This window comes from Schistocerca gregaria, unplaced genomic scaffold (genome assembly GCF_023897955.1).
Source record: "Schistocerca gregaria isolate iqSchGreg1 unplaced genomic scaffold, iqSchGreg1.2 ptg000451l, whole genome shotgun sequence".
NCBI lineage: Eukaryota > Metazoa > Arthropoda > Insecta > Orthoptera > Acrididae > Schistocerca > Schistocerca gregaria.
In genome coordinates, this window is record NW_026061871.1 from 668,970 (window position 1) to 683,892 (window position 14,923).

Below are 14,923 nucleotides of genomic sequence, written 5' to 3' on the forward strand. Positions count from 1 at the left end.
ACTCTCACAGTTGGCCAAAAAGATAGTAAGTCCATACCAGTCCTGTGTGCCTACCAAGAGCATTTTCAAAAGCATAGCTGAATATAGAGATATAATTGCAATCACTGCTGTGACCACCATAAAATGTGCTATCATGTTTATTGACTTCCAGAAAGCATTTGATCGTGTGGATCATAGATTCCTTAGTGCCACACTGAACAAAATAGGTTTTAATGAGCGAGTCGTAAGTGTGATCAGAAATGTTGCAACAGGCATCAGCGCTTGTATATCAGTTAACTGCCAGAGGACAAAGCAGATTCAGATCAGGCGCGGCGTTCCTCAAGGAAGCCCCCTCTCCATGTTCCTATTCGTGCTTTCATTAGAACCTTTCCTCCGCAGTGTTCATGCCACTCTAACTGGCATCACATTATCTGGTCACCGAACAGTCATAAACGCCTATGCCGATGATGTCGGAGTCGTCCTGCGAAATCCCGACGACATTTTGAAATTGGAAACGCTAATTAAAAAGTACTGTAGAGTCTCCGGAGCAGGTGTCAACGCAAACAAAAGCAAACTCCTAAACCTGCGGGGTTTTCAACATACCACCTTAGCCTGGGCCACAATGGTCACCCAATGCAAAGCACTAGGAATAACACTGACACCTTGTCCGTTAAAAATGGCAGCTATCAATTGGAGGAATACGTCGGGACAACTTCTTGGAACAACAAGGGAAAACCTCCACCGTAACATGAACCAAGTTCAGAGGGTGATTTTCATTAACCACTGCATTCTCTCCAGGAGTTACTTTATAGCACAGATCTTCCCACTACCGAAAATGATTGGAAAAAAGATAATGTCTACCATTGCCAGCTATCTTTGGAGAGGGGATATATTCAGAGTCGACGCAAAAACTGCGACCTTAGATCCCAGGAATGGAGGTTTGGGGTTAGTTGACATCAGAAATAAGGCGTCTGCGCTTTTTATAAAAAGGACCGCCACTATCCTTAGCGACCACGCTGATAGCATTACAACTAAATTATTTGAAGTTGTCAGGCCTGCCAGTTTACAGGCGCCGGTGAATGTGCAAAAAATAAATAACCGGCTCCAGTACGTTCGTGTATATTTTGTGGAATTCAGCTATCTCGGCGGTGTCATCATCAACTCACGACGGATCACGGCCCGCGATATTCTGTCCCATCGAAAGAAAATGGAGGGGAGAAACAAATTGGAACGTAAATACCCACACACTGATTGGGACGCCATATGGAAAAATATTAATATGCGTGGTCTACCATCGGACGTCAAGTCAGCGTGGTATAAAACAGTGAATGAGACCGTAAGCACCAATGAAAGGTTACATGCAATCGGCGTTAGCGACACGAACCTATGTCTCAAATGTAAATTGATCGACACGTTAGTGCACAGATTCACGTGCGGTGGCAATCTACAACTCTGTAATTGGATTAGGGAACAACTGGCTTTTCTTACGAGATCTTCGGTGGAAAATTTTCCCCCTGTTACATTCCTCAGGCCTCAGACTTGCTATTTTCCAGCAGCAAAAAACAACTCGGTCCATTGGTTAATGGGACACTATGTGAATTACGTAATTAATCACCTGGGAAATGACAATTACACTGATTTTTACATGTACTTGAAGTGTGCTTTTTATAACGCCCTGAAATATAAAGACCACAAGAAAAACTACGGCAATATGCTTAAAATTGTATTCGAGCGACTGGGCATTGGTTGACAAGCCAACGAGATAAACAAAACTCGTTTATTTAAGCGAAACGACGCTTAAACAAAAACAATTGGGGAGAAGTACACTTTTACAGTTTCATATTACAATCACTTATCTTCTGCTGGCAAAGAAGGCTATTTTGTTTATTGCACAGAAGAAGCCGAAGCCGAAAGCCAGTATCGCAGGGTTAAAGATAAATTGTTTTCTTATACATTCATTTTATGACTGAGAAGGAAGTCTCATTTGTTTCCATGGAAGGGAACATACTTTTTTATTATTATTATTAATCTCAAGAAGGAAAGGAGGCTATGGAATTAGTGCCTTAACATAAAATTCCTTCTTCACATTCCATGAAGATTTTTCTTTTACAATAAAAAAATAACAAACAAACAAAAATAATAATAATAACAATAAAAAAAACTAAACAGAAATTAAAAAAAATAATATACAGGTTCAGGGTCCACTACTTCCCACAACTTTATTATATATTACAAAGAAGTATGCTAGGTTGCCGAGAAGCAGTGGATGAGAAAAAAAAAAAAAAAAAAAAAAAAAAAAAAAAAAAAAAAAAAAAAAGCACTAAAGCTATAACCTTCAATCTCTATTGCCTCGGCATGACATAAATTTTTTGTTTCAAATGAAGCATCTTTTGGTTCAGGATTTCGAAGGCAAAACAGCATATATCTACGTATACACAAGTTGTAAAATTTCTTATTGAAAACTATGATAAAGACACGCCTCAGCAACAGGACTGGGTGGAGACATCGCGGCCAGGCCTCGAGATTTTGACCCCTGCCCGCTTTGCCTCCGCCTGCCTCATGCTGCCAAGTTCCTTACAAAAAAAAAAAAAAAAAAAAAAAAAAAAAAAAAAAAAAAAAAAAAAAAAAAAATGGAAAAGGCGTCGAAAAAAAAAACAAAAAAAATGGATAAGGCGTCAGACAAAAAAAAATGGATAAGGCATCGGTCTCCTAAACCGGGGATTGTGGGTTCGAGTCCCAATCTAAAAAAAAAAAAAAAAAAAAAGTTGGCAGATCGTTCGCTTAGCGTGTGAACGGTCTCGGGTTCAAGCCCCGGCTCCTCCATGTTTTGTGGTCAGTGCATGGTAAGTGTTGGTCGCGGCGAACATAAACGCACGCAAGAAGTTGCAAAACCAGCGTCACAGACTGATATGATGTATACTGTCATAAGGAGAGCAAGATGTAAGTGTGGGGACCGGCTGTTATCGTGGTGTTATCGAGTGCAGATCTGTCTTAGGTATCACGGCTTAACGTCATTGAAGTCTAGAGGTGGACAACACGTTCGTCTTACTCAGAGCGGTGTCTGAACTCTATTTTCGACGTTATGCGTGCCACTTTCATTGTGGCCAACTACGATTCGATACAGAATGCACGAAACCTGAAAGACACCCTCACTGATACATAGAGAGTAGTGTTTGTCTGCGGAATAATGGGAGTGCAAGGGTCTGTGACGTTGAAATGACTGTATGTAGCACTACTAGTTATCGGGGAGTGTGCGTAGCTCAGATGGTAGAGCGCTCGCTTAGTGTGCGAGAGGTACTGGGATCGATACCCAGCGCCTCCAGAATTTTTAACACACCTACATGCGCACCTTGCCATGCAAGTGGAATAATTCCCAACCGGCAGAGGTGTGTAGGCAGATACAAGCGAACGATTAGCATCCACAATTGCGCTGATTTCACGTAAATCCCACTGCACGTTGCCATTCTTTGCGTGCAGTCGGCTGCTACTGGTGTTGCTGGTTGTGACTGCTGATAACAGATGCCGTAGCAATCAATTCATGGAGTGAGTTGTATGTTTTGCGATAGTCTGTCTCTGACAAGGAAGCACAGGTGATATAGGTGCGAACACAGGAAGCTTGCAGCCCCTCGCTGCCAGCAGACACAGAGCAGCCACACTAGAAGAGCGGCCTAAGCCGTAGGCGAAATGTGCTCATTCGCTTTGGCGCGACGTCGAACTATAAATAAGGCTGTCACTAGCGTGAGCGTTGCGTGAGCGTCGTGTATAGTCGGAAAAGTCATCTGCATGGGTGATTGCCAAGTTTGGGGAGCGTTTCGTAGTACGATCAGTGCAATGGGGATGCGGAAACTTGTTGTGTCCCAGTGTTTTGCAGTTGGACGACAAGAGTTTTACACAGTAGCAAAGAGCGAGGCACTTAGTTGGCATGAACAATGGAGAGCACAATGGGGCTCGAGATGTGCTTGTTACCTCAGGTGCTGTGTGATTGTGGACAAGGAGTGAAATGGACCAATTTGTGACCGCCCTTTCAATTTAAGACGTTCAAAACAGACGGAATTTGCATTCGTAATACCAGAGCATCGAAACTACTTGGAACTCTTGTGTATATGAACGTGTCCGCGCCTTTGTATTCTGGTACCTTCGCCGCTACAAACCAACCAACCATCGTGTCCGTGCACATCAGAGTCGCAAAGAATGGAGAATAGCCAGGCTTGGTCGTGTGTGTAGCTGTAGCTCAGTTGGCAGATCGTTCGCTTAGCGTGTGAACGGTCTCGGGTTCAAGCCCCGGCTCCTCCATGTTTTGTGGTCAGTGCATGGTAAGTGTTGGTCGCGGCGAACATAAACGCACGCAAGAAGTTGCAAAACCAGCGTCACAGACTGATATGATGTATACTGTCATAAGGAGAGCAAGATGTAAGTGTGGGGACCGGCTGTTATCGTGGTGTTATCGAGTGCAGATCTGTCTTAGGTATCACGGCTTAACGTCATTGAAGTCTAGAGGTGGACAACACGTTCGTCTTAGTCAGAGCGGTGTCTGAACTCTATTTCCGACGTTATGCGTGCCACTTTCATTGTGGCCAACTACGATTCGATACAGAATGCACGAAACCTGAAAGACACCCTCACTGATACATAGAGAGTAGTGTTTGTCTGCGGAATAATGGGAGTGCAAGGGTCTGTGACGTTGATATGACTGTATGTAGCACTACTAGTTATCGGGGGGGTGGGCGTAGCTCAGATGGTAGAGCGCTCGCTTAGTGTGCGAGAGGTACTGGGATCGATACCCAGCGCCTCCAGAATTTTTAACACACCTACATGCGCACCTTGCCATGGAAGTGGAATAATTCCCAACCGGCAGAGGTGTGTAGGCAGATACAAGCGAACGATTAGCATCCACAATTGCGCTGATTTCACGTAAATCCCACTGCACGTTGCCATTCTTTGCGTGCAGTCGACTGCTACTGGTGTTGCTGGTTGTGACTGCTGATAACAGATGCCGTAGCAATCAATTCATGGAGTGAGTTGTATGTTTTGCGATAGTCTGTCTCTGACAAGGAAGCACAGGTGATATAGGTGCGAACACAGGAAGCTTGCAGCCCCTCGCTGCCTGCAGACACAGAGCAGCCACACTAGAAGAGCGGCCTAAGCCGTAGGCGAAATGTGCTCATTCGCTTTGGCGCGACGTCGAACTATAAATAAGGCTGTCACTAGCGTGAGCGTCGTGTAAAGTCGGAAAAGCAATCTACATGGGTGATTGCCAAGTTTGGGGAGCGTTTCGTAGTACGATCAGTGCAATGGGGACGCGGAAACTTGTTGTGTCCCAGTGTTTTGCAGTTGGACGACAAGAGTTTTACACAGTAGCAAAGAGCGAGGCACTGAGTTGGCATGAACAATGGAGAGCACAATGGGGCTCGAGATGTGCTTGTTACCTCAGGTGTTGTGTGATTGTGGACAAGAAGTGAAATGGACCAATTTGTGACCGCCCTTTCAATTTAAGACGTTCAAAACAGACGGAATTTGCATTCGTAATACCAGAGCATCGAAACTACTTGGAACTCTTGTGTATATGAACGTGTCCGCGCCTTTGTATTCTGGTACCTTCGCCGCTACAAACCAACCAACCATCGTGTCCGTGCACATCAGAGTCGCAAAGAATGGAGAATAGCCAGGCTTGGTCGTGTGTGTAGCTGTAGCTCAGTTGGCAGATCGTTCGATTAGCGTGTGAACGGTCTCGGGTTCAAGCACCGGCTCCTCCATGTTTTGTGGTCAATGCATGGTAAGTGTTGGTCGCGGCGAACTTAAACGCACGCAAGAAGTTGCAAAACCAGCGTCACAGACTGATATGATGTATACTGTCATAAGGAGAGCAAGATGTAAGTGTGGGGACCGGCTGTTATCGTGGTGTCATCGAGTGCAGATCTGTCTTAGGTATCACGGCTTAACGTCATTGAAGTCTAGAGGTGGACAACACGTTCGTCTTACTCAGAGCGGTGTCTGAACTCTATTTTCGACGTTATGCGTGCCACTTTCATTGTGGCCAACTACGATTCGATAAAGATTGCACGAAACCTGAAAGACACCCTCACTGATACATAGAGAGTAGTGTTTGTCTGCGGAATAATGGGAGTGCAAGGGTCTGTGACGTTGATATGACTGTATGTAGCACTACTAGTTATCGGGGGGGTGGGTATAGCTCAGATGGTAGAACGCTCGCTTAGCGTGCGAGAGGTACTGGGATCGATACCCAGCGCCTCCAGAATTTTTAACACACCTACATGCGCACCTTGCCATGCAAGTGGAATAATTCCCAACCGGCAGAGGTGTGTAGGCAGATACAAGCGAACGATTAGCAACCACAATTGCGCCGATTTCACGTAAATCCCACTGCACGTTCCCATTCTTTGCGTGCAGTCGGCTGCTACTGGTGTTGCTGGTTGTGACTGCTGATAACAGATGCCGTAGCAATCAATTCATGGAGTGAGTTGTATGTTTTGCGATAGTCTGTCTCTGACAAGGAAGCACAGGTGATATAGGTGCGAACACAGGAAGCTTGCAGCCCCTCGCTGCCTGCAGACACAGAGCAGTCACACTAGAAGAGCGGCCTAAGCCGTAGGCGAAATGTGCTCATTCGCTTTGGCGCGACGTCGAACTATAAATAAGGCTGTCACTAGCGTGAGCGTCGTGTAAAGTCGGAAAAGTCATCTGCATGGGTGATTGCCAAGTTTGGGGAGCGTTTCGTAGTACGATCAGTGCAATGGGGACGCGGAAACTTGTTGTGTCCCAGTGTTTTGCAGTTGGACGACAAGAGTTTTACACAGTAGCAAAGAGCGAGGCACTGAGTTGGCATGAACAATGGAGAGCACAATGGGGCTCGAGATGTGCTTGTTACCTCAGGTGCTGTGTGATTGTGGACAAGGAGTGAAATGGACAAATTTGTGACCGCCCTTTCAATTTAAGACGTTCAAAACAGACGGAATTTGCATTCGTAATATCAGAGCATCGAAACTACTTGGAACTCTTGTGTATATGAACGTGTCCGCGCCTTTGTATTCTGGTACCTTCGCCGCTACAAACAAACCAACCATCGTGTCCGTGCACATCAGAGTCGCAAAGAATGGAGAACAGCCAGGCTTGGTCGTGTGTGTAGCTGTAGCTCAGTTGGCAGATCGTTCGCTTAGCGTGTGGACGGTCTCGGGTTCAAGCCCCGGCTCCTCCATGTTTTTTGGTCAGTGCATGGTAAGTGTTGGTCGGGGCGAACATAAACGCACGCAAGAAGTTGCAAAACCAGCGTCACAGACTGATATGATATATACTGTCATAAGGAGAGCAAGATGTAAGTGTGGGGACCGGCTGTTATCGTGGTGTCATCGAGTGCAGATCTGTCTTAGGTATCACGGCTTAACGTCATTGAAGTCTAGAGGTGGACAACACGTTCGTCTTACTCAGAGCGGTGTCTGAACTCTATTTTCGACGTTATGCGTGCCACTTTCATTGTGGCCAACTACGATTCGATACAGAATGCACGAAACCTGAAAGACACCCTCACTGATACATAGAGAGTAGTGTTTGTCTGCGGAATAATGGGAGTGCAAGGGTCTGTGACGTTGATATGACTGTATGTAGCACTACTAGTTATCGGGGGGGTGGGCGTAGCTCAGATGGTAGAGCGCTCGCTTAGTGTGCGGGAGGTACTGGGATCGATACCCAGCGCCTCCAGAATTTTTAACACACCTAAATGCGCACCTTGCCATGCAAGTGGAATAACTCCCAACCGGCAGAGGTGTGTAGGCAGATACAAGCGAACGATTAGCATCCACAATTGCGCCGATTTCACGTAAATCCCACTGCACGTTGCCATTCTTTGCGTGCAGTCGGCTGCTACTGGTGTTGCTGGTTGTGACTGCTGATAACAGATGCCGTAGCAATCAATTCATGGAGTGAGTTGTATGTTTTGCGATAGTCTGTCTCTGACAAGGAAGCACAGGTGATATAGGTGCGAACACAGGAAGCTTGCAGCCCCTCGCTGCCTGCAGACACAGAGCAGCCACACTAGAAGAGCGGCCTAAGCCATAGGCGAAATGTGCTCATTCGCTTTGGCGCGACGTCGAACTATAAATAAGGCTGTCACTAGCGTGAGCGTTGCGTGAGCGTCGTGTAAAGTCGGAAAAATCATCTGCATGGGTGATTGCCAAGTTTGGGGAGCGTTTCGTAGTACGATCAGTGCAATGGGGACGCGGAAACTTGTTGTGTCCCAGTGTTTTGCAGTTGGACGACAAGAGGTTTACACAGTAGCAAAGAGCGAGGCACTGAGTTGGCATGAACAATGGAGAGCACAATGGGGCTCGAGATGTGCTTGTTACCTCAGGTGCTGTGTGGTTGTGGACAAGGAGTGAAATGGACCAATTTGTGACCGCCCTTTCAATTTAAGACGTTCAAAACAGACGGAATTTGCATTCGTAATACCAGAGCATCGAAACTACTTGGAACTCTTGTGTATATGAACGTGTCCGCGCCTTTGTATTCTGGTACCTTCGCCGCTACAAACCAACCAACCATCGTGTCCGTGCACATCAGAGTCGCAAAGAATGGAGAATAGCCAGGCTTGGTCGTGTGTGTAGCTGTAGCTCAGTTGGCAGATCGTTCGCTTAGCGTGTGGACGGTCTCGGGTTCAAGCCCCGGCTCCTCCATGTTTTTTGGTCAGTGCATGGTAAGTGTTGGTCGGGGCGAACATAAACGCACGCAAGAAGTTGCAAAACCAGCGTCACAGACTGATATGATATATACTGTCATAAGGAGAGCAAGATGTAAGTGTGGGGACCGGCTGTTATCGTGGTGTCATCGAGTGCAGATCTGTCTTAGGTATCACGGCTTAACGTCATTGAAGTCTAGAGGTGGACAACACGTTCGTCTTACTCAGAGCGGTGTCTGAACTCTATTTTCGACGTTATGCGTGCCACTTTCATTGTGGCCAACTACGATTCGATACAGAATGCACGAAACCTGAAAGACACCCTCACTGATACATAGAGAGTAGTGTTTGTCTGCGGAATAATGGGAGTGCAAGGGTCTGTGACGTTGATATGACTGTATGTAGCACTACTAGTTATCGGGGGGGTGGGCGTAGCTCAGATGGTTGAGCGCTCGTTTAGTGTGCGGGAGGTACTGGGATCGATACCCAGCGCCTCCAGAATTTTTAACACACCTAAATGCGCACCTTGCCATGCAAGTGGAATAACTCCCAACCGGCAGAGGTGTGTAGGCAGATACAAGCGAACGATTAGCATCCACAATTGCGCCGATTTCACGTAAATCCCACTGCACGTTGCCATTCTTTGCGTGCAGTCGGCTGCTACTGGTGTTGCTGGTTGTGACTGCTGATAACAGATGCCGTAGCAATCAATTCATGGAGTGAGTTGTATGTTTTGCGATAGTCTGTCTCTGACAAGGAAGCACAGGTGATATAGGTGCGAACACAGGAAGCTTGCAGCCCCTCGCTGCCTCCAGACACAGAGCAGCCACACTAGAAGAGCGGCCTAAGCCGTAGGCGAAATGTGCTCATTCGCTTTGGCGCGACGTCGAACTATAAATAAGGCTGTCACTAGCGTGAGCGTTGCATGAGCGTCGTGTAAAGTCGGAAAAGTCATCTGCATGGGTGATTGCCAAGTTTGGGGAGCGTTTCGTAGTACGATCAGTGCAATGGGGACGCGGAAACTTGTTGTGTCCCAGTGTTTTGCAGTTGGACGACAAGAGTTTTACACAGTAGCAAAGAGCGAGGCACTGAGTTGGCATGAACAATGGAGAGCACAATGGGGCTCGAGATGTGCTTGTTACCTCAGGTGCTGTGTGATTGTGGACAAGGAGTGAAATGGACCAATTTGTGACCGCCCTTTCAATTCAAGACGTTCAAAACAGACGGAATTTGCATTCGTAATACCAGAGCATCGAAACTACTTGGAACTCTTGTGTATATGAACGTGTCCGCGCCTTTGTATTCTGGTACCTTCGCCGCTACAAACAAACCAACCATCGTGTCCGTGCACATCAGAGTCGCAAAGAATGGAGAACAGCCAGGCTTGGTCGTGTGTGTAGCTGTAGCTCAGTTGGCAGATCGTTCGCTTAGCGTGTGAACGGTCTCGGGTTCAAGCCCCGGCTCCTCCATGTTTTGTGGTCAGTGCATGGTAAGTGTTGGTCGCGGCGAACATAAACGCACGCAAGAAGTTGCAAAACCAGCGTCACAGACTGATATGATGTATACTGTCATAAGGAGAGCAAGATGTAAGTGTGGGGACCGGCTGTTATCGTGGTTTCATCGAGTGCAGATCTGTCGTAGGTATCACGGCTTAACGTCATTGAAGTCTAGAGAGTGGACAACACGTTCGTCTTACTCAGAGCAGTGTCTGAACTCTATTTTCGACGTTATGCGTGCCACTTTCATTGTGGCCAACTACGATTCGATACAGAATGCACGAAACCTGAAAGACACCCTCACTGATTCATAGAGAGTAGTGTTTGTCTGCGGAATAATGGGAGTGCAAGGGTCTGTGACGTTGATATGACTGTATGTAGCACTACTAGTTATCGGGGGGGTGGGCGTAGCTCAGATGGTAGAGCGCTCGCTTAGTGTGCGGGAGGTACTGGGATCGATACCCAGCGCCTCCAGAATTTTTAACACACCTACATGCGCACCTTGCCATGCAAGTGGAATAATTCCCAACCGGCAGAGGTGTGTAGGCAGATACAAGCGAACGATTAGCATCCACAATTGCGCCGATTTCACGTAAATCCCACTGCACGTTGCCATTCTTTGCGTGCAGTCGGCTGCTACTGGTGTTGCTGGTTGTGACTGCTGATAACAGATGCCGTAGCAATCAATTCATGGAGTGAGTTGTATGTTTTGCGATAGTCTGTCTCTGACAAGGAAGCACAGGTGATATAGGTGCGAACACAGGAAGCTTGCAGCCCCTCGCTGCCTGCAGACACAGAGCAGCCACACTAGAAGAGCGGCCTAAGCCATAGGCGAAATGTGCTCATTCGCTTTGGCGCGACGTCGAACTATAAATAAGGCTGTCACTAGCGTGAGCGTTGCGTGAGCGTCGTGTAAAGTCGGAAAAATCATCTGCATGGGTGATTGCCAAGTTTGGGGAGCGTTTCGTAGTACGATCAGTGCAATGGGGACGCGGAAACTTGTTGTGTCCCAGTGTTTTGCAGTTGGACGACAAGAGTTTTACACAGTAGCAAAGAGCGAGGCACTGAGTTGGCATGAACAATGGAGAGCACAATGGGGCTCGAGATGTGCTTGTTACCTCAGGTGCTGTGTGGTTGTGGACAAGGAGTGAAATGGACCAATTTGTGACCGCCCTTTCAATTTAAGACGTTCAAAACAGACGGAATTTGCATTCGTAATACCAGAGCATCGAAACTACTTGGAACTCTTGTGTATATGAACGTGTCCGCGCCTTTGTATTCTGGTACCTTCGCCGCTACAAACCAACCAACCATCGTGTCCGTGCACATCAGAGTCGCAAAGAATGGAGAATAGCCAGGCTTGGTCGTGTGTGTAGCTGTAGCTCAGTTGGCAGATCGTTCGCTTAGCGTGTGGACGGTCTCGGGTTCAAGCCCCGGCTCCTCCATGTTTTTTGGTCAGTGCATGGTAAGTGTTGGTCGGGGCGAACATAAACGCACGCAAGAAGTTGCAAAACCAGCGTCACAGACTGATATGATATATACTGTCATAAGGAGAGCAAGATGTAAGTGTGGGGACCGGCTGTTATCGTGGTGTCATCGAGTGCAGATCTGTCTTAGGTATCACGGCTTAACGTCATTGAAGTCTAGAGGTGGACAACACGTTCGTCTTACTCAGAGCGGTGTCTGAACTCTATTTTCGACGTTATGCGTGCCACTTTCATTGTGGCCAACTACGATTCGATACAGAATGCACGAAACCTGAAAGACACCCTCACTGATACCTAGAGAGTAGTGTTTGTCTGCGGAATAATGGGAGTGCAAGGGTCTGTGACGTTGATATGACTGTATGTAGCACTACTATTTTCCCGGGGGGGTGGGCGTAGCTCAGATGGTTGAGCGCTCGCTTAGTGTGCGGGAGGTACTGGGATCGATACCCAGCGCCTCCAGAATTTTTAACACACCTAAATGCGCACCTTGCCATGCAAGTGGAATAACTCCCAACCGGCAGAGGTGTGTAGGCAGATACAAGCGAACGATTAGCATCCACAATTGCGCCGATTTCACGTAAATCCCACTGCACGTTGCCATTCTTTGCGTGCAGTCGGCTGCTACTGGTGTTGCTGGTTGTGACTGCTGATAACAGATGCCGTAGCAATCAATTCATGGAGTGAGTTGTATGTTTTGCGATAGTCTGTCTCTGACAAGGAAGCACAGGTGATATAGGTGCGAACACAGGAAGCTTGCAGCCCCTCGCTGCCTCCAGACACAGAGCAGCCACACTAGAAGAGCGGCCTAAGCCGTAGGCGAAATGTGCTCATTCGCTTTGGCGCGACGTCGAACTCTAAATAAGGCTGTCACTAGCGTGAGCGTTGCGTGAGCGTCGTGTAAAGTCGGAAAAGTCATCTGCATGGGTGATTGCCAAGTTTGGGGAGCGTTTCGTAGTACGATCAGTGCAATGGGGACGCGGAAACTTGTTGTGTCCCAGTGTTTTGCAGTTGGACGACAAGAGTTTTACACAGTAGCAAAGAGCGAGGCACTGAGTTGGCATGAACAATGGAGAGCACAATGGGGCTCGAGATGTGCTTGTTACCTCAGGTGCTGTGTGATTGTGGACAAGGAGTGAAATGGACCAATTTGTGACCGCCCTTTCAATTTAAGACGTTCAAAACAGACGGAATTTGCATTCGTAATACCAGAGCATCGAAACTACTTGGAACTCTTGTGTATATGAACGTGTCCGCGCCTTTGTATTCTGGTACCTTCGACGCTACAAACAAACCAACCATCGTGTCCGTGCACATCAGAGTCGCAAAGAATGGAGAACAGCCAGGCTTGGTCGTGTGTGTAGCTGTAGCTCAGTTGGCAGATCGTTCGCGTAGCGTGTGAACGGTCTCGGGTTCAAGCCCCGGCTCCTCCATGTTTTGTGGTCAGTGCATGGTAAGTGTTGGTCGCGGCGAACATAAACGCACGCAAGAAGTTGCAAAACCAGCGTCACAGACTGATATGATGTATACTGTCATAAGGAGAGCAAGATGTAAGTGTGGGGACCGGCTGTTATCGTGGTTTCATCGAGTGCAGATCTGTCGTAGGTATCACGGCTTAACGTCATTGAAGTCTAGAGAGTGGACAACACGTTCGTCTTACTCAGAGCGGTGTCTGAACTCTATTTTCGACGTTATGCGTGCCACTTTCATTGTGGCCAACTACGATTCGATACAGAATGCACGAAACCTGAAAGACACCCTCACTGATACATAGAGAGTAGTGTTTGTCTGCGGAATAATGGGAGTGCAAGGGTCTGTGACGTTGATATGACTGTATGTAGCACTACTAGTTATCGGGGGGGTGGGCGTAGCTCAGATGGTAGAGCGCTCGCTTAGTGTGCGGGAGGTACTGGGATTGATACCCAGCGCCTCCAGAATTTTTAACACACCTACATGCGCACCTTGCCATGCAAGTGGAATAATTCCCAACCGGCAGAGGTGTGTAGGCAGATACAAGCGAACGATTAGCATCCACAATTGCGCCGATTTCACGTAAATCCCACTGCACGTTGCCATTCTTTGCGTGCAGTCGGCTGCTACTGGTGTTGCTGGTTGTGACTGCTGATAACAGATGCCGTAGCAATCAATTCATGGAGTGAGTTGTATGTTTTGCGATAGTCTGTCTCTGACAAGGAAGCACAGGTGATATAGGTGCGAACACAGGAAGCTTGCAGCCCCTCGCTGCCTGCAGACACAGAGCAGCCACACTAGAAGAGCGGCCTAAGCCATAGGCGAAATGTGCTCATTCGCTTTGGCGCGACGTCGAACTATAAATAAGGCTGTCACTAGCGTGAGCGTTGCGTGAGCGTCGTGTAAAGTCGGAAAAATCATCTGCATGGGTGATTGCCAAGTTTGGGGAGCGTTTCGTAGTACGATCAGTGCAATGGGGACGCGGAAACTTGTTGTGTCCCAGTGTTTTGCAGTTGGACGACAAGAGTTTTACACAGTAGCAAAGAGCGAGGCACTGAGTTGGCATGAACAATGGAGAGCACAATGGGGCTCGAGATGTGCTTGTTACCTCAGGTGCTGTGTGGTTGTGGACAAGGAGTGAAATGGACCAATTTGTGACCGCCCTTTCAATTTAAGACGTTCAAAACAGACGGAATTTGCATTCGTAATACCAGAGCATCGAAACTACTTGGAACTCTTGTGTATATGAACGTGTCCGCGCCTTTGTATTCTGGTACCTTCGCCGCTACAAACAAACCAACCATCGTGTCCGTGCACATCAGAGTCGCAAAGAATGGAGAACAGCCAGGCTTGGTCGTGTGTGTAGCTGTAGCTCAGTTGGCAGATCGTTCGCTTAGCGTGTGAACGGTCTCGGGTTCAAGCCCCGGCTCCTCCATGTTTTGTGGTCAGTGCATGGTAAGTGTTGGTCGCGGCGAACATAAACGCACGCAAGAAGTTGCAAAACCAGCGTCACAGACTGATATGATGTATACTGTCATAAGGAGAGCAAGATGTAAGTGTGGGGACCGGCTGTTATCGTGGTTTCATCGAGTGCAGATCTGTCGTAGGTATCACGGCTTAACGTCATTGAAGTCTAGAGAGTGGACAACACGTTCGTCTTACTCAGAGCGGTGTCTGAACTCTATTTTCGACGTTATGCGTGCCACTTTCATTGTGGCCAACTACGATTCGATACAGAATGCACGAAACCTGAAAGACACCCTCACTGATACATAGAGAGTAGTGTTTGTCTGCGGAATAATGGGAGT

At 47.5% G+C, this 14,923-nt stretch overlaps 1 non-coding gene across 1 annotated transcript; it reads left to right on the plus strand.

Moving 5' to 3' along the window:
- The first annotated feature begins 4,698 nt into the window (after window positions 1-4,698).
- Window positions 4,699-4,772, plus strand: Trnat-agu (transfer RNA threonine (anticodon AGU)). Its single transcript has one exon. It is a non-coding gene; the product is annotated as a tRNA-Thr (tRNA).
- Window positions 4,773-14,923: the final 10,151 nt, after the last annotated feature.